At 35.7% G+C, this 26,321-nt stretch overlaps 1 protein-coding gene across 2 annotated transcripts in view; it reads left to right on the top strand.

Moving 5' to 3' along the window:
- The window catches only part of RFX3 (regulatory factor X3), a 127,634-nt gene that overhangs the window by 1,299 nt on the left and 100,014 nt on the right, over nucleotides 1-26,321 (top strand). The window lies entirely within an intron of this gene.

Raw genomic sequence — 26,321 nt, forward strand, 5'->3', positions numbered from 1 at the left:
TAAACTCTCCCCAATTAAGATGTTGACTGCAAGTTTGTATGCCGAGAAGCAAAAAAGAAAAACAAGAAATATCATTTAAAAATATTTGCAATATTGTTACTATAATTCAAGAGTATGTTTTGACAAGACGGAAGCATGTTTTTACCTCCGAAGGAGCTCTAGTAGAAAGTGTGTTATTAATCAGGATGCTTTGCTTTTCTAAAAAAATTCAAGAATGCTTGTTTTCTTCATCCTTTTTGTGGTTGGTTACTAAGATCTAAAGATTTATGTTGTCAGTGGCATCAACTCATACTTCATATACTTTATAAATTCTTTTGGATGAAGTGAATTTTTGGCATCTGTTATGGCAATGAAATTCTCATTTAACATCTCCATATCTGGTTGCAATCTCCCCTCTGAGTTGTCAAATTGTGTCATTTTGCAAGCTTTTTTATTTTTGGTGATGATTTGTGTATTTCCTTATTGCTTTATTTAGCAAAATAGTTAAGAAAATAAATGGTCTTATTTAAAATCCAAACCATACATTTTAATTGTATATACACTTTTCCTATTTTTATATCTGTAAAGCTCTGTACAAAATCCAGAATTTCTCAGTACAGTTTAAATAACAATGTATTTGTTTATTTCACATTGGAGCTACCAATGACTGTGTTGGGGGCAATTTTTCTAAACAGCTATCAAGTCCAAAATGTGCTAAGAAGTCAGTGCATTGTTAATACTAGTATTTCTTAAGGTATTGGATCTGACTTTCTTCTTTCTTTCCTTTTTTTAAAATGTGTACTTCATGGGCCAAGAAGAACTTTAAAAATACAATATTTTTGAGTAATGACCAAAAGTAATTTGGTGGGTTTTTTTGTTTTGTTTTTGTTTTATTCAAGATGAAAACACCAGCTGCTAATTTTAAAGGTCGTGCTGCCAAATAATTTCTAAAGACATTAAGAATTTTCAGTGGTAGTTATAGTACTATATTGCTTATATGGCACATTTAAGTCTTACTAGTTTTATCAAGTAGTTTATGTGAGTCATTGGTTGTGAAGTCTTTCCTGGCATCTGCTATTGTTGAAAAGAGAAATGTCAGTTCTGGGCTGTGCACCATGCCTTTCTTGAGTAGCCTTCTTACAGCAGGGCAGAGTACTGCTCAGGTTGAAATGCTTCTGGGGTGCTGAAATCTTTTTGTAGAACATGTGTCCAGTTCGCTGCTAGTACAGGAAAGTGGCTATGACACAAACTTTCTATTGTAACTTTGTGAGGACGTGTATAGGTGTTTCTTAAAATCAGATTAAAAGTATATGATTTTGTCTAAACACAGAGATGTTTTAAATACTGTTTAGTAGCCATATTTTCTCTAGGCAACGACTGCCATTCCAAACATTGTAATTGGGCCCTAATCACAGAGCACTAATGACCTCTTTTAATATTATGGACTTCAGTGAGAGAAGTACTGTCTCTGGTCTCTCTGAAATACTTAACCATCAAAGATGAAATCTGCATCATGCATGCTGATTCCCAGTTGTTGGTGTTTGTGGTGGTAACCAATGTTTGAAAATGAGATGCCTTGTGATTTATTTTTTTTTTTAATTATTAATTGTTTTCTGTGACTTAGGTTGTGTAACTACCTGATTTTGTTTCAGTGTATCCTAATGAGCCTGTCTGGATCATATGCTCTGTTCTGTTGTCAGCTAGCTAACCGACGTTGTGCTACTATGCAGAAACAGTTTTGGTAGAACAGTGTAGGTAAATGAAAGGGGAATCAAAGGCAGAGTGCTGCTAAAGAAAGAGTTTAAAGTCAGGGTGCTTTATTTGGTAATTAGGCTTGGCTTTATTAGCAATATCCCATTTCTTGTTTCTGCCTGATACCTTAGTTTGTTAAACACAAAATAATCCAGAGTAAAAAATGTTGGGGTTTATTCTAATTTACTAAACTTTGCATTGAGAAGGAAAGCTGTTACTGTTTGCATCTCTTCTTATTTGAAACCTAAGCAGGTATTTGAAATGCAATCATATTTTGTCATTGCAGATCCTTTGGTGTTCTAGGTAATGTTTCAGGTTTTTCATGCTTAACTTTGTTCTCTTATGAAAGGCTTGCTTTCCTCATTAAATATTCCATATTAGTTGTATTTTACCTGCAGTCTTCAAAAGCTGTCCAGCTGCATGTATTGTCCGAGAAGTGTTTTGAAAATGAATAGGCTTTCAAAAATATATGCCTGTTAAGGACCTTCCTAAAAATTATTTTCAAGTTGAAATGCGATGTGTATGTGTCACAGGCAGAAAAAACAAGCTTTCAGTTGTACTGTGGTATGCTTGTAGTTGGAGTTTCATTTCAAAATCAAACTCTGTCAGATGAATATATTAGAATACTGAAAGAAGTATACTTTTTATGAATGAAACTATGGGGGTTTTTTATTAAGAACAAGGACTGAAAAATGAATGAGGTTTTTAAATGCATAGGCTAATATTTAAGGTGATGTTTCCTTGTTAGCCACAAATTTATTATTTATGTATTTCTGGTAAAGTTGATTGTCAGTTATTACAATATTTCTCTTTTCTCAGAGATGGTGTGTATACCCATATTTTGGAAACTTAAGGAGCAGTACAAATACTGGTTTGGCTAAATCTAATTTATTAGGGACAGATGGCTGGTTTAAACAGGTGTCACCTGCATTGCTTGTGCGTTGAGACTTTCAGAGATTTAGAAAAAAGCTGCCTAAAGCAGGTGGTCATCTCTACTTTTGTGACTAGCAAAATGTACTTCTGTAGGTAATTACTTTCCCAGCAACTTAGGTGTGTTTTAATAGTTAACATGTCATATCAAGGTTCTAATTGTTTCATATGGTGAAATCATGTTACTTTAGAATTATTTTCTCTTTGGACTTTTGGGTGTAACATTTAGCAGTTTTTACTGCTTGAATAGTTGTAGGCTACTAATTTTCAATCTTGCAAGACTGAGACCAGATATATTGCTTGATGAAACATTTTGATTCACTCAATTACTTATCTTCTTCATTTCAAGAATATTCCAAATAAGAATATTTTAAAATAAAATAACCTATTATTAAGAATGCAGGTTTAGTTTCAAACTTCAGTCTTTTTTTTTTTTCCTCCCTGGCACCCTTCTATATGAACACACTTGCAGTATTCTTTCTTTCTTTTCTTATTTTTTTCTTTTATAGTTATAATTAGTTATAACTTAGTCATAAAATATTTTAGTAAGAAAGAATATTTTAAATTGAAATCTGATTTCTAAGAATTCTTAGGATTCTTCAATTATTGTAATTATTTTTTTTTGTAAGAGTGACTGGTGTTTATTCTTTCTAGTAGATGCACCAGAGGGTGCTATGCTATTTGAAATACAAAAAGGAAAGAAAATCACTGAATTACACTGATGATGTTTGTGAGATTTTTAAAAATATGACTGAAATTTTGCTACCTTTTTCTGTGCATTGCAATATACAATGGTTACTATTTTGGAAATACTATGGAAATCATGGAGGAAATTGATCCACATCTGAGTGTATCTTTGTATGTGTACATACACACACACACACACACACACACACTTTGAATACAATTTCATTCATTCTCTTCATTGAAAGAGAACATATGTTTATATTTAAGTTATGTCTGTATAGCATATAGCTGAAACATTTATTACTGAACTGATTTATGGCTCATCTGAAAAGCCAGATGAACTCACCTGATAGATGCATATGTTTTGAAGTGACATTTATTGTATGTTGTATTTTTAATTTTTATGTCTATATTCATGTTTTATGTAACTTGATAATTTGTAGCCAGATTCTTTTATTTAAAAAAAAAATGCATTGCTGCATATAGATTTTATTTCTTTCATACTGAAACTCTTCCGGGGTGAAAGTGAGGTTGAAGTTTACCTCTTGACTCCTGAAACAGGGGCAGGAGCTTTAGCTGATTAGAATAGCTATCTTTCTCCATCCATCATTAGTTCAGGGAAACGAAAAAAATCAAAACCAACCCCCCTCCTGAAAACTCCCAACCCCTCAAATACACAAAAAGCCACTAGAAAAATTGTATTCTCTGCATATTTGTGAGTACCAGTGAGTTTCATTTACATACTTTCTATATGAATATATGAACCTGACAGATTAGAATTTAATTTTTATAATATCTGCAGTTATACAGGGTAGTAGGGTTTGGAAGGGACCTCTGAAGATTGTCTAGTCTAAATTGCCTGGTAAAGCATCTATCTTGTTTTTCCATACACTTACATTAATAAAGGGGTTTAGTATGTATGTATGGATAATAGCATCTAATTCAGTGTAATTTCCCTTTGGAAGTATGTGAAAAGATGCAGGCCAGAACTGGAAGAACACACCTTATATACCTTGTTTTGCAGACTACTTTTAGCTGTTTTTCCAGTTCTGGCATGGTTTAGTTATTTGTCTTTGGTGCCCTAACTTCAGATTTAGGTTGGTGAATGGACTGTGTTGCAAGCTGTATTTAATAAAGGATTTTCCTGGTTTAAATTATAAATTTTAATGAGGCTTGGAAGTTTGAATTCTAGCAATTCAGACTTCCTCTGTAAATTGCTAACTTATTCCTATGCTGTCTTTTTAAAATTTCAGCATAACATCTATAACAATGCTATGGAAACACCAAAGATTGTATATTAATGACTGAATTTGAGTGCATTTGTAACATTTGAATTTTTTATTAATTCATTAATGAGAGCCAAACAATTCTAGCCCTTTTCATAACAGCAATTTCTTAGACCCAAGTATCTAGCACATTGAGTATACCCCAGCTCGGCTTCTTAGACCTTCTCTGAGTAGGCAGTTCTTTTGTTTTCTTTTTGTTGAAGTCTCATTTCAAATAAGTTTAAGGTCTTTAAGATAAGAACCAGGTCTTTAGATTTTGTTCAGGCTTTGGATGCTGCCACGATGGCTACTGGCTCAAAGATCTGTTTACTGTTTATCTGCCAAGAAAATGATTTCTCTCTTCAGTTTTATTATCTCACAATAGATTAATCTGTGTTTTTCTTTACATACCACCTCAGGGATGTCCTCTGAACACTTAAACTCATTGTAGTTAAATCATGCATCATTGCACAGTAGAAACAGAAACAAGTAAATCTGTTACAAGGCTTCAGTATGTCAATTTGCAGGTACTGTTGATTTCAGTTTATTCTACTGTAGCTAAGATGTTATATTTTCTTGTCTGATTATTTTTTCCCATGTTGTTAGCTATACTTCTCTTACAATGAATTGTAAGTGTAATATGACTCTGAGCCAAAATTACTTAAAACAAAGCTAAGGTTATAGATAGGTATTTATTATGCTTCCTTGGAGATAAGGTTAAAAAAATACACTTTTTAGCATCAGTGAGATAGTTCATATCTGCTGAATTTTCAATTGATGTATTGTATATTGTTTTTGGGCTGTCTTTGGTATGTTTTTCTCCTCCCCCCCTCCCTTTCCCCCTAAAGTACATAAATCCAGAGAGGAGAAGGGAGATCAGTCTTGCTAACATAGGTCTCTTAATTGGACAATGGTACTGGATGATTTTGTAGGCTATCTGAAGTGTTTGCTTGCTGGTGGATTAGACGACCAGGATTGTGAATCTGAGCTGATGTCTTTCAGTGTAACCTGTTGTGTGTTATCCAGAAAGAATTTACAAATACTGCCATTGCTCCTCATAACTTCATCTAAACTAAATGAGATTTTAGCACCTGCAGTTTTTCTTCCTTACTTCTTAGTAGTGTACTGCACTGCAAACAGCTGGTACAGGTTGACAGTGCAAGTCTTAGATCTAAGAGTTGCACCTCAAAAAGTAAATAGAATGTACTAAGGAGCACTAAATTTACTCATTATGGGTAGGTGAAAGAGTTGTGGTTCTTTGGCCACTTGGAGAAATGGTGAATATCAGGATTTCAGTCCTGTATTAAATGTCTTATAAATTTAAGATTCACCTTCTACTTAATGGCTGCAAGAAATATTTGGAATTTTCCACGCAGAGCCCTGACTGCCTCTTCCCCACCCCCGCACCCCCAGTGAAAAAATGTGCTGTTTTCTTATCTCTTTATTGTAACTTGTAACTCGATGTAAGCAGGAGACACCCTAGTGTTACGGATTTGGTGAAGGAAGATTATTTCCTACACACATTGAGGAGATGTACATTGTAGTTCATCCATTAGGAAGGATGTGGGGCTATACACAAAGGGTCATTATTTTGTATTTCTAGTTGTGTTTTTACATACTGTGTTTATTACGGGGCTTCAGTGTTAACTGCTTTGGTTCTCTTGGAGACTGTAAAGAGAAACTTGAAACTACTCACCTTAATTAAAAACCCTATACTTGCTTTTCAAAGTGTATTCTTAGGAAAGGTCTTGCTTTATAATAATCTTTTTAAAACTGAATTTACTCAAAATTTCTAATTAAAAATTTTACACATTTTACAGTTAAGTTGTAGAAAGTTAAATTTTAACTAAATATATTGGCTTTACAGACATTATGTCCATTTATAAAATTAATACATGGTTTATGAAAGCTATTGAGATTACTTCTGCAGAAAGATCTGGCTGTATTCAAGGTTACATTACCTTGGCTAGTGAGGAGCAGTTGAACTACCCACATAATAACTGACGTGTCAAATTAACCGTTACCCAGGAGGTGAAACTGACATTCTAGTTTGAGCATGTAGTAGCTGAGGTCATGTCAACAATCAGGTTTAGTATTTAGTTCACTCCTATTTTATTTGGTCCAGTCTGTGTTAAACTACTTAGATGAGCTGCAGTTTGCAGAAGAGGTGTTCCATGACTCTTGTACAGTGATTTTATTGCTTTCTATCAAATAATAAATTAGATAATAGAAATGCAAAAATACAGAATTCACTGTATTTTTAACTCCTCAGAGGTTATTATTAGTAATAGCAATTTCCTGTAACTTCTAGGAAGATTATTCTTTGAACTGTTTGATAGGCATGAAAGCTATTCTAGAAGCTATATCATCCTTATGGTTGTTTTAGAGAGTAAAACGTGCTTAGGTTTAAAAGAGATGCATGTAGTGCGGAAGTACTGCTCCATTCCTATATTTTGTGGGAATCCTTCTGTGCTCAGGTTCCAGGTTTTGAAGTGAGGCAAATGTGAATGAGCTAAGATGAAAGCACAACTCTTCGTGGTACTGCCGCTTTCCAGATGCCTTCTGACTGAAAGTTGTCCTGAATTGCTGGATTTCTCCCAACTCTGAAACTCCTTTGTATCATAAGGAGTATAATCATGACAGTATATCAAGGAACAGTAGTGAGCAGGTAAATTTATAGAGGTTTTATTGCACTAGATCTGTATCTATGTGGAATTGGGAGAGACTTAGGGATTTCTAAATGTCAGGTTGACTCTTAGAGTTCAGGTTTTATGACTGAAGTACACTTCACTAGCAAACTAATGTCAAACCAAGGGAAGGCCTATTCACAGTAAACTGAGAATTAAAGTTGGTTCTACGAAGCAATAGTGTAATTTATCATGCAAGTAGTGATTCTGGTTTATGGAACAGAGCTTCTACTAGTATTTCACGTGGTGTGTTTTTATGCTGGTTCAGTTGCAGCTGCTTGGTGTGGTTTTTCTTAATGCTTTTGCTTCGAGTCATCTAGATGGTCAGTAGTCAAACAGTGCAACCATATGAATTTACGCAATCTGGCATATTCAGATTTCAGTTGGCATTCTATATCACTAGTTGGGGAGGCAGGTCTTACTAAGATACAAATTTCAGATAGTGAAATGACCTGCCATAATGCTGAAATGAGCCACTGAGTCAAGTTTCCTGTCTTTCATGGGTATTGAGGACAAACAGTATCTTTGCTGCTTGTTCTTACTTTGGTATGCATTTCTTCTAATTGAATTCTGAAGAAATTGACATTTCTTTAGTTATGAGAGAGTTAGATGCAGGTTTATGACTTCAGTGCAGTGACCAACTTTCATGACCTAATGAAGATGCTTTCTTCATGTGGCTTCAAGTCACAAATAGTATACCATAAATGTGTTTTAGAAGACAGAGATGAAGAAGAGGTTTAGGATTACTTGGCATGTTGAAGACTGCCTTTTGAGTGTTCCCACTGCTTTCTTTCAGGATGGTGTAGTAGGTTATAAGGCAACAGCTCTTAATGGCTTGTGCCCTCAGCATAGCAGTAAGTTTGCATACTCAAAAGTTCTTGTGTCATTGTAGTTGTGTTATTTGCTATGTTATACAATTCAAGGATGATAACTCTTCAGACACAGCTGAGTTTCTTGAAAGGTCAACATCAACAGGCTGACCATTGGCAACCTATTGAAACAAGATTAAGCTGGAATCAGCAGTTAATTTTTTCCTTTACTGAGAATAACCAATATTTTTAATGAAGTACAAGATTTTCTTCTTCCATTTTATTGTACAGGAAGACATGTAATGTCCAAGGCTCAAAACCAGATGTATCTGGCACGTAGGAAACTGGAAAATATTTTTGGTCATCTGTCATAAAGGAAGGTGGGTGTTAGAGGGGGAACTTTTAATAAGAAATGCTGAACTAGTTGTTTCAAAGTTTGTTGTAGGGGAAGAACAATGTATCAGGGTTTGGCTATTGAAAATGACTTGAAGGTGTATTTGAATGTTGATAATGGGGATTGAGATGTTGACTGATAATACGTTAAGTCCTCCAATAAAATTAACTCTGTCATCTCCATAAACCAAGCTGCCTGATCACAATTGTAACTTTGTTTTATGGCTATGCTTTTGAACTCCGAACAGTCTTCTTTCACTGGCTAATATTTCTGTTTTGTTTTTAGAAATACATTTATTTTACATAAAGTACTGCTGTCTTTGATGTACTTTTTGTCCTTCAAAAGCTTCTTGCATGGTCTAGTTGCAGCATATAACCTGCTTGTATGGAAGTGGCTAAACTTGCTGTAAAGCCAAAGCAATAGAAGATGCTTAGGGTACTCAGTGCTGTTTGGTGTCCTATTTGTTTTATTGTTTGTGTGGGTTTTGTTTGGGTTTTTTTGGTGGTGTTTGTTTATGTTGTGGTTTGGTTTTTTTTTTTTTCGGTTTTTGTTGTTTTTGTTTTTATATGAATAGAAATCTTCTAGTAGGGCATCACTTTTTAATCTAGGTATTCCAGCCTTGTTGAATGGAGATACTTGCATTATGGCAACGGGTAAATCTGTGGTTTTCACATCACTGACTCTTTTCATGCCTTTTCTGTATTAAGTATATTTTCTCAAATAGCCTTTTAATTGTCCTTCACAGACTGTTACAAACTGTATCTTTTCTTAAACGTGTAAATTATCTGTTAAGAATATGGTGGTTTTATGCTGCTTACTGAAACCTAGTGCAAAAGTAGTCTCAGAAAGAAAGACTTTCTCAACCTACAGTAGTATACTGGCCAAAAGGAAGAGGAATACCAGCCCTTTGTAGCTGTCTATGTCTTCACAGACCCTCAGCCAAATAATCTGTAGACTGTGGGCTAGGGACAGTGGCTGGCAGGTAGTGCTGTGGAGGAGGCCCTGGGGTACTTCATTCTTGAGCTGAACATGTTAGTAGAGATCATCAACACTATCTCTTGGGATGTATAGTTAAGGGTATAGGTTTAAAATTGAATGGAATCAATGCTTCTGTTGATTGAAGTGGTTCCATTTGTTTAGTGAGGTTTTTAGTTTGTTTTGGTTGTGGTTTGATCATTGTGGGGCATTGAGATGATGAAGTACAAGAGTATCTATTAAGTTTAATATTGCTTGAGGGATAAGCAAAGAAATACATATAATAAATTGTGATAAATATGATCTTGAGGAACAAAATAGTCTGGGAAAGCAATAAGCAAGTACATTATTCAGAACCTGCATTTCAATTTTATTTAAAAATAGTGAAACTTTCTCAAATTTGAGAATTTCAGTGGAAGAGGGACATAAAACTTCTGTGAAGTGTTTACAGTGCATTTTTTCCTTGGAAAAAGCCTGAATAACATTGGTCTAACATCATTATATATTCAGTAGTGTCCTGCTGTGCTTGCTTTAAGAGCATTCATGTCAGATAAAGTTACGTGTCTGACTTTCAAAATGAATGCTAAAAACATTGAAGTGATGTAATTCTTGCTGTGCGAAACTAAGAGGTTTAATAGGAGAAACAAACCTCAAGTAAGTAGTATTCAATCTTGCCGTTGTATATGTCATAGTATAGATTTTGACATTCCCATATTATAAAGGATATCTATTTTATTCTTACCTGGCAATTACCAAAAAAAAGTGCAGTGATATAAGTTGTGTCTTTAAAACTTTGAAATCACAATCAATTGCTGCTGTTTATGATACATAGCTTTAAGAAACACTGTCAGTGAATGTTCTTTATATTCTATTTGTCTTATTCTCAATATGTGTGGTAGGATGGAGCCTAATAAAACAAATCTTACTAAATAATTACAGAAGTCGGTTAACATTACCTTTATTAAACAATATTTTGAAAATAGTAGTATTTATCTTACTTGAACATCAAGGTTTTGTTGGATTATATGAAATTTTGTATTAGGAATATTCTGTGCCCTTAGAAGCCAGAAACCAAACAAACATGCTTTGAATCCAATTGTGCAATTTTCACTATTCCATGTGTACTTCAAATAGTTACTGTAAATGTAAAGATTCAATAACTGTTTGATACTGTACAGTACTAGCTTGATTAATAACATTCTTTTTTATAATTAATGAATTTTTGTAATACTTCTATTATGCTGCTATGTTGTTCACTGCACATTAATTCTTTTGGGTTTTACACTATACTTCCATTTTTTCCATCTCAGTTGTTTCAAAGGGAGAAAAAATATGCTGGATAATCCTAGCTACAAAAGCCTTTTCCCCCCCTACAGTTTCATGTTTTCGCTTGCTTTCTAGCATCAGTCTTAGCTAAGAGCTTATAAAACCTGTTTCTCTGGGAGCAGTACAGTGATAAGTAGTAATTAATCATTGTTTATGAATATATGCCTGTAATCTAAACACACATGTTGAAATGATTGAAATCAGACATTGAAAAAAATTAGTGAATTGATATGTGTCCAGGAAATATTAACCAAGTCTTGTTCATAATAACTGTCTTCTAAGGTTCTGAGTAGTTAGGTTGGAAAAGCAGAACAGAACACAGTGTTTAGAACTGAGTGTCTTTTACTATAGAACAGACAAAAAGCCATGTGGGATTTTTTTGGTGCTTGGCTTATGGAGTTTTCAAATTTATTTGTATGTGAATTTGTATATGTTTTTACATTTAAAATATTTCATGTTATAAGATAACAAAATCAAGCTTTACTTTTGAACATTTATGGTAGTGACAGTGTCTTGTAAATAAATACATGCTTGTGAAAGCTAACATGTCAGGAGAAGATACAAGCAAGCAAATGAGGTTAAAATTAATATCTTAAATGTTGTTGTCTAGTGTGATACTGAATTTCAGGCATGTTTGCTAAAACAATATTCTTACAGTGAGAGTACTTCTTTGCCTTTGCTTCCAACATTGTAGAATTGTGTTGCTGGATATGCTCCAAACTTTAACATGTATTTCTTAAAAAAGCCCAAAGCCACCAAACAACAAAAAGCACAGTGGTATATTCGTTACCTCATACAGCTGTACTCAGATGGAAAAGGACATGGATACTTTTATCATCAGTTACCATCCATCTTTGGGTCTTTGTTGTGTGTTGGTTTGTTGTTGGTTTTTTTTTCATATTCTTTTATCAAAGCAGAATGAGATTGATTGTTTTCCTTTTGAGCTAACTTTAATACAGAATTAGTACAATGATAATTTTACAATTACTGTACTTGAAGTATATGGATACAAAGCAAAGGGGTAGATTTTTAGAGAGATACTAAAAGTCAGATGATGAGGCAGTGGAAAGGGTATCATTAGGACATAAAGCAGTATTTTAAAATAAGGTAGTTTTTTCTAAATATGTACTGAGTCATGTAGTGTTTCTGTGAATACTTGGTTGAAATTTTTCTTTGTGTGCATACTTAAAGATCAATTAATAATTTCCCTTTATTCTTTTCCCTAGACAGGAAATTTAAGTATATAATACTCTTTAAATCTTCTTAATTTTGTTCTTCCTTTGTGGCTAATGATTTAGTCCTTTCTTTGCTGCTGCCTTATATTATCATTGATGAAAGTGACATCTGTATGTTTTGTAATGATAACTGCATTTTCAGTGTTTTGTCCCTTGTTTTTAGTTACTAAGCTCACCATTTGAGTATCCACTGTTTTATCCTGTTCCTTGTTTGATGTCTGGCTTGCGTGTGGTTTAATATTTAACAATTTACCTAAGGAAGCGGGGTGTGACACAGCTGCTAAGCATCACACATTGCTGACATATATCCAGCTGCGTTGCAGGCAGTGATCTGTCTGCTTCCAGGGACTGGATGTAGATTCTTTTGCCAGCAGATACTTTGATTTCTTGTTTGCTTCTCTCTAGCTTTCTTTTAGGCTGCTGTAGCCTGCTTTGTTACAATGTACACAAAATTGACACTTTAAAACAAATATTATGAGGAACATAGATTTAGACAGTTCTATATAACAGGAAAGATGTGTTTAAAAGTTCAGAATCTGTTTCTTTTACCAGAAACCAAAGAATAGGTAAATCTCCAGACCCTGGGAAAAAATAATATTGAGGAGTGGGCATATTGAGCATATTTTAAAATAAGCTCTTGAGTTGCTTGAGGTTCATTTGGTTGAGTTTTGGTTTTGTAAATTGCTTTGAACTTATAAACTTAAAACCTACTTAGATTCTACTGATACCTGCCATCTTTGTGCAATGACCAAGACCAGCTCCTACACCTGGTAGGGCTGACTGAGGAACTGCTGCTGCTTGCTTGAGTTTGACAGAACCTGTTCTGTAAAACATGTGTACACTCTTCTAAGGCAGCTAGTTGAGACACACTTTTTGAAAAATCTGTGTGACTGCTCTGCAGGTATAATTTTTTTTATAGCCATAAGTTTCTACAATTCTTTACACACATAGGTGTTTCTTGGTAAAAGTTCTGAATAGTTCATCCACAGTGGTCTTAAAATTTTACAGGCTAACCATACTGATAATGCTTTAAGGTACCAGATCAGTGTTGCTTGGTTCAGAAAAACTTGAGCCTTACATTTTTAAAAGAAAATAATTTACAATAAGAATTTTCATTTCATTGCAGAGTATATTATTTTGATAACTTCATTATGTGGATAATTTAGATTATTAATTTCATTTCTGTAATGACAAAATATTCAGCAGAACTATAACAAGTAAACATTCTTTGCTATTGATTGCTTATAGAATACACAAGTCTTCTATAAGGCCATTCTTCCATGTTTGGAGATGTGAAAAGAACACCATCTCTTTTCGTGTAATTTATAATATTGAAAACCTTTTGCCAAGATTTTTTATAACAGTCACAGTTTTTGCAGCCCCATGTATGTACAAAGTGAAAAGTACTTCTTATTTGACTGTGGTCACTGTTCCGGTAGAATTTGGTCACATGTCCTTCTAAGTCTGTTATTTCTGAATATGACATTGTTAGCCCTCACAGTCCTAAAAATTTAGTACCTACTGCAAATGCAAAGTGATGTGATTGAACACGATAGTGTGCTGTTGATAAATGAAGATAAAAAGAATGTACTGCATTTTGGTAAGAATTGTAAACAACTGACTGAAACATATCTAGCCTTGTTTATTTTTAAGTGAAATGTAGTTTTATATCGCAATTTGTGTACACTTCTGACCTCTCTCTGTGGTTATTGTATTCTTTATAGTAGGGATAATCAAACTTGTGCCTGTAATATTTTTCTCCTTCCCTTCCCCGCCCCCCTTTTTTTTTTCCCTTCTGTGCAGTGCACCAGTTGTACAATCACTCTGACGATGTGTGGACAGTGTCTTTATAAGTGTTTTTGCTTCTTTTGAGCTTTAAACCAGGAAAGGTGGGATTTTCAGAAAGCTGCAAACCATTTATATACTTTAATTCCAAGTATCTTCCCTGCTTTTCACTACTCGATTTCACTTGTGTTTCAGCTGATGGTTCTTCTTCTACATAATACTGCACATCTCTTTTCCTGATTGCTCTCTTACATGCTTGTCCTTTAAGAATTACTCATCCTGCCTTTGTTCTTTGTCTTCCACTTCTCTTTTATGCTGCTTTGGTATTAGCTGTGTGAGTGTTGGGGTACTGGAACATTTTTTCAGTCATTAACTTTAGCGCTAAACACCTTAAAAAATTTGTAGGAAAGCAGTTTGGAGAAACTAGCTTCAGCTTGTGGTGTGTTTACTGATCTGAGGGTGTGGTGTTGGTAGTCTGTAAGTGCACAATGGTTATGTGAACAGTTTGTGCCTTGTTAAATAGTATCTCCAGAGAAATGCAGCAGTTTAGCTTAGTCACAGCTAGATGCCTGATACTGGCATTTTCTGGTAATGAATCTTATCACTATGTCACATTTAAATTACTGTTGGAATTTCTGCATTTACTAAAACATGGTATTGAAGTAGCTGGGTGGAAAATGTTCAGAAATGTGAAGTATTGGTAACAATATATATGCCACTTAGTTTGGATGTCTGGCTGTATGTGAATCAACCTTGATATCTGCAAGCTTCATTTGCTTCAGTGATGTTGAAGGGAATATCATACTTCTGAAAGGTCATTTAGGACCTGTCAGCTTTGGATGTCTGCAGTAAAGTGTTGATCAACACAGACGTGCTTAAATATTGCCTATAAAGTTTAGTTCAATATCTAGATTTTATTTAAAAAAGCAGTAGGCAATTTTACAGTGTAACATGCTTAAGATTGTCCTCTCTGTACCTCTGTTGATGTGTTCCAAGCTGCCTGTCATCTCTGAGGTCACAACTCTTAGGGTTACAGTGCTCTTTTGGTTATAAAATTATAAAAAGTAAACTCACAATGGTGATAATACACAGCAACTCTTTGGATTTATGATTTTGGCTGTAGAGGTTGATGGAATGTGTTTGTGGTACATAGTTGAGCACTCTGCTATAGTAGTAACTGTCAGCCTTACTTGTCCAAATTCCCCATATAAGACAATCTCTTTGTGGTTTGGGTCTTACCCTAACATAGATGACAATTTTGACTTTGCTATAGAAGGAGGTTATGCAATCTTACTTGCAGGGAAGTTCTAATTAGAGGAGTTTATATTCATGAATGCATTCTGATTATGTTTGCTGTCTTATGCCCAACCCTCTTGAGTTTTTTATCTTTAGAACAGTATTCTTATTTGTTGCTGTAGTCAAGGTTCCTCTAGAAAACCTCAGTGTTCTCATTTTTTGAGGGACTAACCCTAGTACTTCCTCATCTGACTTCTGGAATCCATTTTGAGATGCTGTTAGGGGTATTATATAGATAATTTTACTGTTCCAAATAACTTTTGAGATAGTGTTTTGTTTCTTAGCTTCATATTCTTAAGGAAACAGATTTTTATCCTTTTTTTAACACCTCCCTCCCTTTTCTTTTTTACCTTTTTTTCTGATTTGGCTGTCTATCTTACTCTAAAAAGGGACAGAAGTTTTGAAAAAAACAGATACCACAAAATAATTACCTTGTGTACGTAAGCAAAAAACATGTAGTACCACTGAAGAAAAGTTATAGCTTATTTTATGCTTCCAGAATCCTGTTGAGTCAGTTAGCAAATACAACCTGTGCTAATGTTTTGTATTATGGGTCCATTTAAACGACTAGGCTGGAGGAAATGTGGCATAATTCTAGTACTGCAGAACAGTGTGTTCTTTGATGCAGTCTGAAACAACCTCAGATTATCAGAAAATGTGGAAGAAAGCTGTGATATTCAGCTTTTCTTCATGTAATTTCTTAGCCATTCTCCAGAAGATTCGCGAAGGTGTTGTGGAAAGAAGATGTACGTAGATTTATAATTTGGCTTGCATAATCTGTGAAGGTGACAAAGGATACCCAGAGGCAGAAGTCAATTTGACTGTAAAGTCTCAAAACCAATTTATGGGCCTGTTGGTGAACTTTTGACGTAGAGAATATATAATTGTTTTCTTCTGATATTTTAAAATTGGCTTTAGGGCTTTTTTTAAAGTGTCCTGTTTTATGATCTAGAGCATGAAACAGTGTATTGTACTGTGCAGAGCATGTTGTGCAACTTCACAATACTAGCTGTTGAAAGTTAAACTTTGAAGGATTTTAAAGTTTGTGGTCTTCGAATTTCCTAATTTAAATGATCACTTAAAGGAAATACTGCTGTCTACTTTGTCACAGCACGCAACAGAGATCAGCTACATTGCTTTTGTGTATTTTTTTCTGGTTTTGTGTTTGTTTACATTGTTCAGATTTGTCTTTGCAACTTCTTTTTAGGGGATGCCTGGAGTTGGGGGTTGCCTGAGGAGAGTGTTAATCTATTTAAATAAACTGGTTAGAACCATAGGAGGAGGCCTGTGGTGTTTTCAATGCTTCTCAGCCTGAAAGCTCTGCATAACCCTTTTAGGTTGCATAGCAACAGGCTCCTAGCAACAATAATAGATTGAATTTCCAATAGTGACCATGCCGGATGTAGTAATAAAGCAAGAGTACAAACAGTTGTCATGGTTTTCTTTTCATAATAAACTAGTCTGATTTTAGGGAGATTCTGTTTCTCAGAGTGGTGGACTTTGCAAAAGAACTTTTGAAAAGTTCTGATACTCAAACCTTGACAAAGCTGCTTAGAATGAGTGACTTTGAAGTTGAGCAGTTTGAAACATACAAGAAAAAAAAAGAAACCCTGAGTGAGTTATCAAGAAAAGAGGGTATTTAATAACCACTTCAAATGTCTTGTAAATCTCAGCTTCTTTTATAAGTTGATCTGTACTGGAACTTCCTAGAAATCCCTAGCTATACAGGTAGACACTTATTATGGAAGAAATATGGTCAGTCATGGTTGAATTAATGAAGTAAAAAAGAGACTTCCTGGAAGGAGGTTATCCTGTAACAGCCTAATATTTGGATTCACAACGTCTTGTCTTTGGAGCATGTGTTACGAGCTACTGCTGGAGAGTGGTTGCTAGCCATAGTCAGGCTTTTCTGAAGTTAGTATTTGCTCTCTTATCTTTTGATTCAGCTGTCAGCCCTATGCAGCCATGCTCATGTTTTGAAGACAGATGTGGATAAAAAAATCCATATACAAAGATCTTGTTTTGTAAGATGCAGAATCAAATAGGTTATTTTAAATTATTATAATTCTAACATGTTAATTAGAAAAGTTTAGAGATGTCTTGTGAAGATACTGTAAAAGGGGGTAGTGAATAAAGCTAACTGACAGATTTATTTTAAGTCTTATCAGTCTCTCAGTATTTCATGTTTTGAAGACCTGTTATGTGTAAAAGGCAGAAATATATGGACAAGCGTGAGGGTGACAGAAGGTATCTCACAAAATAGTAGTAGACATAATTCTGGATGATTACATTTTAATTGAAATGTTTTGACCTGGGTAACTGAGTTGAAAATTGAAGCACTGGTTGTTCAGTAAAGGTGCAGCTCTATATTAGTCAAGCACCCACCTTCAGTTCCTATGCCTGCTTTTGGGACTGGTGGTTGAAATGTCACTATGGTAAAGGCCAGTTACTTTAACAGAAAGCCCGAACCTTCTGAAAAGATGATAGCTGTTCTTAGAGTATTAAACTTAGATCTTTAGTTGCTGATAACAGGGGCAAATCTAGGGGCCATACATTACAGAAGAAACATAAAAAAATATGAATGACTAGATATTACAGACTAGATTTGGAACATTTCACTGCACTACGCTGTTTCAGTAGATTCAGATTTTGACCAGTAGTGGTTTTGGTTGTTTGGGTTTTTTGTTGTTGTTGGGGGTTTTTTTGTTTGTTTGTTTTTGTTTTTAATTTTTGGTTTTATTTAATCACAGGAATTAAAAAAAAAGAGGCAATTCTGAAAAGAAAAAGCTTTTTTAAATGGACCTCTTAGGTCTCGACTGTGTAGATAGTATCTGCTAACTTAACTGCTTATCTTGGAATATTTTTCCTTCACATCATGTAACACTAGATCATCACGGTAAAGGATATTAGTAATCACAGGAATTAAAAAAAAAGAGGCAATTCTGAAAAGAAAAAGCTTTTTTAAATGGACCTCTTAGGTCTCGACTGTGTAGATAGTATCTGCTAACTTAACTGCTTATCTTGGAATATTTTTCCTTCACATCATGTAACACTAGATCATCACAGTAAAGGATATTAGTATGGTGACAGAGTGGTATTTTGAGTATATTCAGTGAAACAAGGTGGGTTTACATGATTGGTTTTGAAAGTTTTGTTGAAGCATGGCATATATAAATCCAAATCTTGGTCCATCTGTGCAAACTGCTCAGATGGGGGAAAGTTTTAGGTATGTGAGTTCTGTTAGTTTAAATGACAGTTGAGCATTCTGAATTTGTATAATGTTTGAAATTTACAATATCAACTCAAACTCTGGAATGTTAAACTTAAAATGTTTTAGTAGTGTGGTCTAATCTGAGTATGATACCTATTCATAAGTGTTTGACAAGCATTTAGTGATTGCTAATTTTGTGTGTTACAGATGTATTTATGCTCTAAAGTAACGACTTTTGCCACATTGGAGGGCTAGGATGGTGTGAAAGATTCAGGAAATCTAGAGGTTTGTAATTTAGAAAGAGATTGAAATCTGGTAATGAACTTTTATCTACTATATAGAAAACAGAAATTTAAAGAAAGAGTTTACAGTGTTCAGGTTCATAGATGACAGCCTTTTAAAACTGTTTTTTTTATTTGAGATGGTTTATACAGTACAGTTACAACATTTTTGGAGGAGCCTGAAGCATTTTAAATTTCCATTAAGAAGTAAGATCCAGTATTTATTATGGCAAATACATATTCCTAAATCCTGTAAGTTGCTTTCAGAATTTCCAGAACTCCAGTCATCTTTGTTTAACTCCCTGTACTCCTTCTCCTAAATGGTATATTGTATTGGTGCTTATCTTTATTTCTAGACCAGTTAATAATTGGACTTGATAATCTTAAACATCTCTTTCAACCAAAATGATTCTATGACTCTATGATATTGCTTAAAATAGTTGCTTCCTTGTATTTTTTGTATTGGACAGATCTTAATAAGTAAATTTACAGGATAATGTTTCCATTCCATCCATACCTAGTGTATTAGGCTGCTTGTTCATAAACTAAAAATCCCCCACAAAACCCTTTCCATTCAGAACAAGAAAATCAGAGGTTAGATATTACACTGTGACAAATATGATAGTACTAATTCTTTCATTGCTTCCTCTGTTTTCAGTGGAATTCAAGTGAGAATTGCACCTGAAAGAATACTTTCTATTTTTTAGGACTACCATTTTTATAAAGCTAAAAACTTAGAGGTCAGAAAAACCGTTCTGTGTAGAGCATTGTAGCACATTACAATGGAAAATGTGGGGGACTGAGGAACAAGAAGGAAGGTAAGCAAAAGAGAAAATAAAATAGGCTTATTCCTGATTTTATTTATTTATGAATGTATTGATATATAAGTTTAAAAAATAGGTTTAACTGTTTGGAAATGTAGAAAAAATAGGCTGGAATGAACTAAACTGCTGAAGTTTGAAGTGGAATGAAAAACAAGAAGTTTGGCAAAACAGTCTATTTATTCTGTTTGCCTGTGCATTAATCCCTCCCACTGAATTTTCATACAATTTATTGTGTTGACATTGCATTTTGTTTAATCCTAGTTTTTTTAATTATTGCTGTTGATATGTACATTGATTTCCAAAATTTTCCATTTCCTGTAATCATGCTTTGTTTTCGTATTGATTTAGTGTGAGAACAGTTGCGTTGAAGTTGAAACAATTTATCCTTGTTTAGTAACTGTTGAAAAGCGTAGCTTGGAATAATTGTCCTGACAGCAATCACAGAATTGCAGAATGATAGGGGCTGTAAGTGACCTCTGGAGATCTAGTCCAACACCCATAACAGAGCAGGTTCACCTAGATTAGGTTTCACAGGACAGTGTGCAGGCAGGTTTTGAATGACTCCAGAGATGGAGACTCCACCATGTGCCTGGGCAGCCTGTTCCGGTGCTCTGCCACCCTCAACATGAAGAAGTTCCTCCTCATGTTTGCATGGAACGTCTTATGTTCAAGTTTGTGCCTGTTGCACAATAATGTTGGTTTCTGTAGTGCTAGTGAAATACTGTGTGAAATCACTGAACACATACAAATACAGAGTGCATTTATGGGTAAAGAAAGAGTTTCGAATAGTGAACGTTTTCAACAAAAAACCTATATTGACACTGAACATACTTATTTGTGTGAATGGCTATAAGATTTTATTAATTTTCTGTTACCCAACTGCCATTTATATGCTAATAGAGCATATATGATATTCTTACTGAATACATTTACTGATATACAATATTCACTGTGGGATCATGTACTGTATCTGTGGCATAATTATCTGCAGGAAGAGTGAAGAACATTAGTGAGCTGTTTCTCTGCTTAATTAAATACCTAAGACCCAACTTAATGGGCCTACATCACATAAACATAGCATTTAATCAGATATGAGTACAGAATGCTGTTTGTGCATGGAAGCTATATTTGTATGTGTCAGTACCTCTCTTCTTGATATGCCCTTGAAGAATCTAAAGTTACTTGCATGGAAAAGGTAAGTGTAGGAAGCTACAATGCAATATTATGGTGATTCAGCTCTGCATTTGTCTAGAGTGGACAAGGGTATGCAAAACCAACCTTTTGCTGATGAGCTTTTGAAAAAAGTGGATGAAATGTTCAGGTTGGTAGATTTATGTCTGGTCGTTCAAAAATAATAGGCAATGTTTCGTGAAATGAGCAAAACAGCACGAGTTCCCTTGTGAGCCGGTGACAAGTACAGAAAGGGTGCAGAATTTTCAGAACACCACCGAATATTTGTGCAACCATTTGTGCAACATTTGTTGAACTGTTTTTGCAACATTTGAAAAATTATTTCTGAAATTTAATTTTGCCTTTTCAATTTTAAAGAAGGAAGCTTTGTACTATTCTATTGCCTTTGTCTCCATAAAATATGAGCATTATGTGAGCACTTACGTTTTTCTCTACTGTAGGTGAAGCCAGGTGATTGTTAGGTTCAAGTCTAGGACAGCGCTTTCTGATTAGAAAAGAACTTGTATTTAAATGCAAGAATGCATAAGACTCTGTGCCTGCTTTCCAGATGTCTAGAAAACAGTCAACTTAGTGTTTCTAGCAGAAGCCACATATTTCATAGAGTAGTGAAGCCAAAAGGTTCTGTGGGATTATAATAATAAAAACATATTTTAAAAAAATAAAGTATAATGTGGGCTCATTTTTAACATCATATATTTGTAGTACTGACCTTGGCAGGGGATCTGGCAGTTTTGTATGTCACTTGTATTATCTGAAAGATAAATATTAATTATAACAGTGACAGGGATTTGACCATGTGCACAAGTAGAAATAAAAGTACAGATGTAAGTGAAGATCTACATGTACTCAGAAAGTTGCAGGCTTTCCTGTGACTTTCATTTAGCTTGAAGAACCTATGAGGTTTGATTGTGAGTGGTATTTATTCAGATATGTAAACTCTTTTAGAAAACTGTGCTTGTACTACAAACAAAAAAACCCCTTAATTCTTGACCAAACTTCTTGTGGGCACCAAAAATTATGTTCAGTGCCTGATTGAGTATACTAACCTTCCTGGTGTGCATTGCAGGTACAGGAAGGAGTTGTGTTTTCTGTCAGATGAATAGTCCTTGTTTAGGCAGTGTTAAGTGTACAGTGGAAAAGAGTAGCTGCCTTAAAGGAGTAGTTGCCATCTTAATCTGACTCTTTCCTTGAGTTTTCATGCTGAGGAGGGGTGTTTGTGTCTATGTGCACATGTGCTTATGCTTGTTCCTCCCTGATCTCTGCTGATATAATATTCCAGTACTTCTGGCAGTGCTCTCCAAAGGGCTAGTGTATGATCTGCTGCTGTTGGATTTCATTCTCTTAAACTTCAGTCTTTTGAAAGGCATCGCTGTAGGATTTCTGGAAAGTAATTCTTCAGCATATGCATGTTATACTTCTCCTTGAAAGGTTTTCAGTACTGGAAAATTGTGACGTGTCCAAGCTCTATAGATTTTGTTTGGTATTTTCCTGTATTTCTAGCAACTGAGAATTGGATTTCTTGAGGGTTCAGAGAAGGAAGCAAAATGCAAAAGAATGATGTAGTAATTAGGAGTGTATCTAAGTAAGATCACTAAATGTTTCATATCTCTTCACTTCCATAGTTTCTTGTACTAATAAATGACTTTTTTCTTGCTGTGGTTGTTGATTTGTTAGATTATTTTTTAATAGAATTTTTGACTATTAAGAAAATACCATGATGAGATGATATAAAATGCAACTTTCAGGGGAAAAGATTTTTTTTCCCTGCTACCTATTTTTTATTAATTTATTGGTGAGAAAGTTGTCAATAAGGAGTTCTCTTTCAAGAATTTTTGAAGCATGTTAGAACAAAAAGCCCCATGTTTGGAACTTGTACAGTTTGTGGATATATTTTGAAGTACAGATTGATTGAAGGTGTGAACCTACAAAACACACTTAATTTCAATTCTCTCTTAATTGAACTTGGAATGTAACTATAAAGCCAAAATCACTGTCAGTAAAACAAGGTTATTTATACGTTGGGGGAAGATACCATTCAATTCTTATATGGGTATGAGAATAGCAGAGTTAATACCTTATAGTCATCTACATGGTTGAAACAAAAAAAACCCTAAAGCTACAATCATTAGATAAGTAATATTGAAGTTAAATGAAATCTCAGTAGCTTTGTTTTTCCATAGAAGACACAGTCTTTTGAACTTGAAGGTTGCACAACAAATGTGACATTAAAGTAAGTGTAGTTCCTTTGAATGAGAAATTACTGTGTTAGTGCTCTTATAAAGTAGCAAATATAGAAAGTATCTGCTTCCTGTGAAAAAATGCTATTTCAAAATAATGTCGTTTTATAACTGCAGTAATGCAGTAGAAAAAGTAGTATTGTGGGTTCAGACATAGATCTGAGTCCTTTTAAACACTTTCTGCTTCCTTTAGTTTTTTGACTAAGATATTCTGTCAAAGTTTATTAACATGTCAATTGTGTCATGTGTTCAAAAGTTGTGCTTTTTCCAAATAAAATATCATAATATTTCAGCTTTCTTTGTTATTGCTGGGTTTCATATCTGAAATGAAACCACTGTACTGTTGAAAAATATCTTTCACCAGGTAGTGATGCACTGAATGTTTAGTGTCTACCTCCATCATCTTACCTTTAGTCACTTCAAGCTGGGCACTACAGTTCTTTCCTCCACTTGTCACTTTCATTCTGTTTTTTTTTTTCTTCTTTATGTGAGATGAATGTGAGTTTTTCAGTTTTGAATCAAACAAGCAAAATATAATTGAAACTGTAGCTGTATGACTAAATTGATTGTGATGCCACAATTCTGCATACCCTGCAATGAGTTTGATCTCAAGGTTATAGCATATCGTTATAAGAACTAAGTAGTTGCTTCAGGGACTACTTAAATATTGAAATGTGTGGAAGTGAGAAGAGGAAATGAAATGTCCTGACAGTAATTTAAGGTGCATTCTGTAAGTGCACCTTGGCACAGGTCTGGTGGGAAAGGCCAAGGTACCAAATGCGTTCTTCACCTTGGACTTTGCTGATAAGACCTGCCTTCAGGAGCTGCAGGTACATGAGACTGTTGGGAAAGACTAGAACAAGGAAGGTTTGCTCTCTGTGGAGGAGGATCAGGTTATGACCATTTAAACAAATAGGACATACAGAAATCCATTGGACCTGGTAGAAAGCACACAGGAGTGCTGAAGGAGCTAATCGATATCACTGGGAGGTAAACAGGTTTGTGAGGTTGTGGTGACAAGTGGAGATTCCTGAAGACTGAATGAAAGCAGATATTTCTCATCTCCAATAGGAAGATCTAGGGAACTACAGACGCAGCATCCTCACCTCAATCACAGAGAATGTTATGGAGCAGTTTCCAAACTGTATAAAGTAAAAGGTCACCAGGAAGTAATCATATTTGACCAACTTGATAGCCTTCTACAATGGGATTACTGATTTGGTGGATTCACAGTATCACAGTAACTAAGGTTGGAAGAGACCCCAAGGATCATCAAGTCCAACCTGTTCCAACAGACCTCACAACTAGACCATGGCACCAAGTGCCACGTCCAATCTCCCCTTGAACACCTCCAGGGATGGCGACTCCACCACCTTCCTGGGCAGCCCATTCCAATGACGAATGACTCGCTCAGTGAAGAACTTTTTCCTCACCTCGAGTCTAAACCTCCCCTGGCACAGCTTGAGACTGTGTCCCCTTGTTCTGGTGCTGGTTGCCTGGGAGAAGAGACCAACCCCCTCCTGTCTACAACCACCTTTCAGGTAGTTGTAGAGGGCAATGAGGTCACCTCTGATCCTTCTCTTCTCCAGGCTAAACAATCCCAGCTCCCTCAGCCTCTCCTCATAGGGCTTGTGCTCAAGGCCTCTCCCCAGCCTTGTTGCCCTTCTCTGGACATGTTCAAGTGTCTCGATGTCCTTCCTAAACTGAGGGGCCCAGAACTGGACACAGGACTCAAGGTGTGGCCTAACCAATGCAGAGTACAGGGGCACAATGACCTCCCTGCTCCTGCTGGCCACACTATTCCTAATACAGGCCAGGATGCCATTGGCGCTCTTGGCCACCTGGGCACACTGCTGGCTCATGTTTAGGCGGGTGTCAATCAGCACCCCCAGGTCCCTCTCTGTTTGGCAGCTCTCCAGCCACTCTGACCCCAGCCTGTAGCTCTGCATGGGGTTGCCGTGGCCAAAGTGCAGCACCATTAGTGCAGAGCAGAGGATCTTGTCTGATTTGACTTTAGCAGGGTCTATTACACTGTCCCACAACAATAGTCGCAGAGAAGCTGTTGAAATGTGAGTTGGAAAAGGGGACACTGAGGAGAAATGTAAACTGGCTGAACCACCAGGCTCACAGGGTTGTGGTCAGTGGCACAAAAGCTAGTTTTGAAGCCAGTCATCAGCTGTGTACCACAGTGATTGATTCTGCATTTGATGGTGACTAAGTCATAATTGTCTTGCCACACAATGGCTTCCTGGTCCTCCTTTTTGTGGCTCATACTGCATGTGTTGCTGTATAGAATAGAATAGAATAAACCAGGTTGGAAGAGACCTTCAAGATCATCACGTCCAACCCACCTAAATAACTAACCCATGGCACCAAGCACCCCATCAAGTCTCCTCCTGAAAACCTGCAACAACAGCGACTCCACCACCTCCCCAGGCAGCCCAATCCAATGGGCAATCACTCTCTCTGTATAGAACTTCTTCCTAACATCCAACCTAAACCTCCCTTGGTGCAGCCTGAGACTGTGTCCTCTTGTTCTGGTACTGGCTGCCTGGGAGAAGAGACCATCATCCGTCTACCTTCCCTTCAGGTAGTTGTAGAGAGTTATAAGGTCACCCCTGAGTCTCCTTTTCTCCAGGCTAAGTAATCCCAGCTCCCTCAGTCTTTCCTCATAGGGCTTGTGTTCCAAACCAACCTTGTTGCCCTTCTCTGAACTAGTTCCAGCAAGTCAACATCCTTCCTAAACTGAGGGGATGTAGATGCATTTGAGCTGGGCTATTGATTTTAACCACAAAACTGGTATACCACCCTTAGGGTCATCATTAGTGAGCCTAATTTTGCCCCATCAAACATAGTTTAAAGCCTTCTTGATGAGTCCAGCCAACTCACTCATGAGTAAGAATCTTTTAGTCTGCCTGTGATTACACAACCCTCGGAGGCCTCTCAGAAGTGTAACAGATGCGTGGATCTGCGGCTTAGCTTTTAGGTTTTTGTCTGTAAACACTGCTGTTTAGACAGTTCTAGATAGATGCTGCCCTTGAATTTCCAGTAATACGTACAATAATAACAAACCCCCCATTTATTTTACAGTAATTTGTTCTTGTCATGCATTGTTTGTATCATTCCATAGTCTCATAAGTCTCCATTAAAGTCTTGAAGTAGATATTTTAGTTAGCAAAAGGATTGAAGGTGCAATTGATTCATTATCTGAAATGCAGGAGGTTGCACATGAGGGCGTTTACTGCAGTCAAAAGTCAAAATTTACCCATCAGTTGCATGTAAATTGACATTGAGTTTTGGAGATTGGTTCTTTGAATTGTAGGTGTAATGTAGTTCTAGTTCTACCACATTTGCAGACCTCCAGACAGTCCTGGGTCATTGGTGAAAAAGTAGTGACAAAGCATTAATCTTCACTTATTTTTAGTAGTCTTTTTTTCTTTGAATGCACACTTCAGGT

The sequence above is a fragment of the Dryobates pubescens genome, chromosome Z (assembly GCF_014839835.1).
Source record: "Dryobates pubescens isolate bDryPub1 chromosome Z, bDryPub1.pri, whole genome shotgun sequence".
Taxonomy (NCBI): Eukaryota; Metazoa; Chordata; class Aves; order Piciformes; family Picidae; genus Dryobates; species Dryobates pubescens.